This window comes from Microcebus murinus, chromosome 20, assembly GCF_040939455.1.
Source record: "Microcebus murinus isolate Inina chromosome 20, M.murinus_Inina_mat1.0, whole genome shotgun sequence".
Taxonomy (NCBI): Eukaryota; Metazoa; Chordata; class Mammalia; order Primates; family Cheirogaleidae; genus Microcebus; species Microcebus murinus.
In genome coordinates this window covers 40,719,926-40,723,821 of record NC_134123.1, presented here as the reverse complement: position 1 = coordinate 40,723,821, position 3,896 = coordinate 40,719,926, and the positions used below count along the sequence as shown (strand labels likewise).

Below are 3,896 nucleotides of genomic sequence, written 5' to 3'. Positions count from 1 at the left end.
TTTGTTTTTTTTGTTTTTTGCCTCTTGTTCTGTCCCCTTTCTGGGAGCGCGGCGGCGGTCCGGGGGATCACCCCCACCCTCAGCGCCCGTCGCGGTGCCTGGCGCCCCAGCCCGCACCGTGGGGCCTCCTCTTGTCCCGAGCCGTGACACCGCCGCCACGCGGCAGCATGCGTGGCATCTGGACTGTCAGGTGTCAGACCAAAGGTCTGGTCTGTGGGAACCGACACGCTGGAGGAAACCTTGAGAGGCTGAGAGGGGAGGGAGTTCCAGGAGAATTCCAGGACGTCATTTTGAGCGAGTATGTGACCAGAACTCGTCCCGTTGCTTTTGGGGTTCTACGGGCTACACGTAGGAATCTTTGGTGGTGGCACTGGATGTTGGGGGATCCGGAGTCACACGCAGACCTGCTCCACAGGCCTCATTTTACTTTTCTTTTCGGATTCATTTTCTGAAAAGGTGTCTCTTATCTCTATGATTACATTTCCTTTTCTCTCTCTCTCCGAGCAGATCATGGGAGTCCACGTATTGAGGTGACATGTATTGCCCGTGCCCCCCTCCCCCCCGTTTTCTGATTCATTTATTTCTCATTTTCTCCCAGCGTATGGTGGGGGTACCAATGTTAAGGTCAGCTGCATCGCCCTGTCCCCGCCTCCCCCCTCGGGTCAGAGCTTCAAGTGCGCCCATGCCCCGGTTGGTGCGCACCCACCCCATTCCTAATGGATGTGCACGCCCATCCCCTCCCCACGCCCGCCCGACACCCACCCGATGAAGGCGATTCCTCTGTGTCCACTTAGGTGTCCATCGGTTCCTACCAATCTGCCGGCGAGCGCGCGCACGTGGCGCTCTTGTGTCCGTTCTTGGGACACTTGGCTTACTGGAACGGGTTCCAGCTCTGGCCGGGAGAACACGAGAGGTGCCCTCTCACCGCTGTTCCTCATAGCTGAACGGCACTCCGTGGTGTCCACGCGCCACATTTCATTAATGCACCCGTGGATCGATGGGCACTCGGGGCGCTTCCACATCTTTGCGATTGTGAATGGCGCCCTAACTGTAACCCTGACCCCTACCCAGCCCAGTCTCCTCTGCCCCAGCCTGAGGCGCTCCTCCCCCGCCAGGCCCGTCACTGTCCTGGTCCCCTGCCTGACCGGCTCCTTCCCGCCCGGCCTGTCACCGTCCTCTGCCCCTGCGTGACACGCTCCTCCCCGCCCGGCCCATCACCTTGGCCCCTGCCTGACTCGCTCCTCCCCACCTCGGGCTCCTCCGTCGCCTGGGCCTTCCAAGGGCTTGGTGTGGACGCTGCTTCCAGGAAGCCCTCCAGGAACCCGGCAGCAGGGCGGCCGCAGCAGTCTCGCGCGGGGCACGTGCCCCCACTGTGCCGCGGGGGCCCAGCCTGGTGTCTTCTCTGAGGCCCTGCGGCTGCCGCTCCCCGCGAGGGGAGAGCCGTGGAGGTGGGGACCGCCTCCTGGTGGGGACGTACACCCAGCTCTCCGCCGCGTCGGATTCCGGGGCTCTCTGTCCTGCCTGCCCGGAGGCCCAGCTGGCCTGCGGGTCCTTAGAGTGGCAGAAACGTCCTCAAGCTGATATTGCCAGTCAGGTGGGTGTCTGCACTTTTGTGCCGGGCACCCCGGGGAGGCCCAGGGGCTGGCTGGACAACGCGGCCTGCTGGGGGTCGGGGGTGCGCTTTGGAGGAGCAACCGATGCCCTTTGGACTTTGCTAGCAGCGTCTGAGGTGTCTCTGAGCCCTGCTCCATGTCGGGGAGAGGAGGAGGAGCAGGAGGAGGAGGAGGAGGAGGAGGAGGTGGCAGGGGCCGTGACCTACAGTCGTGTTCCCGGGGTGGCACGGCATGTGGCTTCTTCCACAGGCTGCTTGGCCTGGGCTCCCTGCACCTGGGCCTTTGGAGGACTGGCCCTGTTCTTGCCGACACTTCCTGCAGGGACCCAGAGCTGGGAGGTTGCATCTCCCAGACCTGGGTCGGGCAGAGCCCCAGCGGGCCATGCCCACAACCTCTCTCAGCACGGGTCCCCCAGAAGGCTTCTTTGGGACCAGGATTCTCTTGCGGGTGACTGTTTAAGGTCTGGCCCCTGGGTGGAGGGGCACCAGGAGTAGAGGAGCAGGAAGGGGAAGGGGGTGGCCAGGCGAGGGGACACTTTGAGGCCAAGTCCAAGCTTCAGCCTGATCCTCCTGGGAACCCCGGGGTGTACATCACACCTCCTGGTTGTCCTGCTCTGAGACCGGGACCCGGGCTTCGCATTTTCACAGCAGCCAGTCGTGGGCTGAGGACACCTGGGGCGTTGGGAACTCCCTGGCTTCTCCTTGGTTTAACATCTGAGCTGCTTGTGAATCGTGCCGCCACACACGCCCGAGTGCAGGTGTCTTCTGCACAGACTGCGGGCCTCGCTCTTCTGAATGCCGCTAGCTCGCCACCCACCCACGGGTGAACCTGGTCAGGGTACTTTCTCTAAGGAGCAGACTCTGACCCCGGCGGGCTACCGGTGTTTTCATTTGCTCCTTTCTTTCTTCCATTTCGGGAAAGGCTTCCTTACTGGGTTTGGAAATCTCCTGTGCCTTTCCTCGCCTATTCTGTCAGCTTTAAATTTCTCTTTCAGTTGCCACCCTCACAGATGTATTAGGAAACTCTTTTCGGAGCATTCATTAGTGAAATGACCCAGATGAAGCTCGAATCCAATAGCTCATCGCCGATTTTTAGCAAGTCCACACCCCGGGGTGGTTGGGGTCCAATCCACCCCGGGCCAGGCCCAGGCCCCTTGGACCGGGCCAGAGAAGGACACAGAGCAGGGTCCGGCCCCCACGGTAGCGGTGCCCGCAGTTCTCCAAGGGCTTGGGGGTTTTCCAGAGGGAGGAGACAGAGGGGATTGATTTCTTCAGAGCCCCCCAAACCACCCCACCCCACCCCACCCCACCCCACCCCACCCCACCCATGGGACACATCCCGAGAGACGCCCCTACACTCGCTCCCCTCCCCCATGCGCTGTGCCCCAGCCCTGGCCCTGGGGAATAGGCGGCAGCCCACGCACAGGGCGGGGGGCACAGCTGAAAGGGTTTGTGGGGGAGGGCGGCCCCTGGCTGGGGGCAAAGGTCGAGCGCCCCGCGCGCGCGTGCGCAGTCAGCAGCGGCGGCGCGCTGGGGGTGGGGGGCGGGTAGGTGAAGGAGGCGAGGCGAGGAGAGGAGGGGGGCTGGAAGGTCTCCACCTTGGCGGGTCCACCCGTGGAGGCCCATCTCGCGCGCGCGCGCACGCGTGTGTGTGTGTGTGTGTGTGGACAGCCCCCCACGCCGCCCCGCCCCTCTCCCCAGTCCCGCGGAGCCCGCCGGACCCGGCCGGCGAGGGGAAGCGCAGAGAGGCTCGGCTTCTTGAGCGGGGCAGGGGCGCCCTCCACCGTCTCCGGCCAAGCCGGCCTGAACGCGCCCGGTCTCGTCTGATCTCCGAAGCTAAGCAGGGTGGGGCCTGGTTAGTACTTGGATGGGAGCCCGCCCGGGAATACCGGGTGCCGTAGGCTTTTGTTTTTTTTGTTTTTTGCCTCTTGTTCTGTCCCCTTTCTGGGAGCGCGGCGGCGGTCCGGGGGATCACCCCCACCCTCAGCGCCCGTCGCGGTGCCTGGCGCCCCAGCCCGCACCGTGGGGCCTCCTCTTGTCCCGAGCCGTGACACCGCCGCCACGCGGCAGCATGCGTGGCATCTGGACTGTCAGGTGTCAGACCAAAGGTCTGGTCTGTGGGAACCGACACGCTGGAGGAAACCTTGAGAGGCTGAGAGGGGAGGGAGTTCCAGGAGAATTCCAGGACGTCATTTTGAGCGAGTATGTGACCAGAACTCGTCCCGTTGCTTTTGGGGTTCTACGGGCTACACGTAGGAATCTTTGGTGGTGGCACTGGATGTTG

The 3,896-nt window shown here is 63.5% G+C and overlaps 1 pseudogene; it reads left to right on the top strand.

The window, feature by feature from the left end:
* Positions 1–3,397: 3,397 nt before the first annotated feature.
* On the top strand, positions 3,398–3,516 carry LOC142862897 (uncharacterized; annotated as a pseudogene).
* Positions 3,517–3,896: the final 380 nt, after the last annotated feature.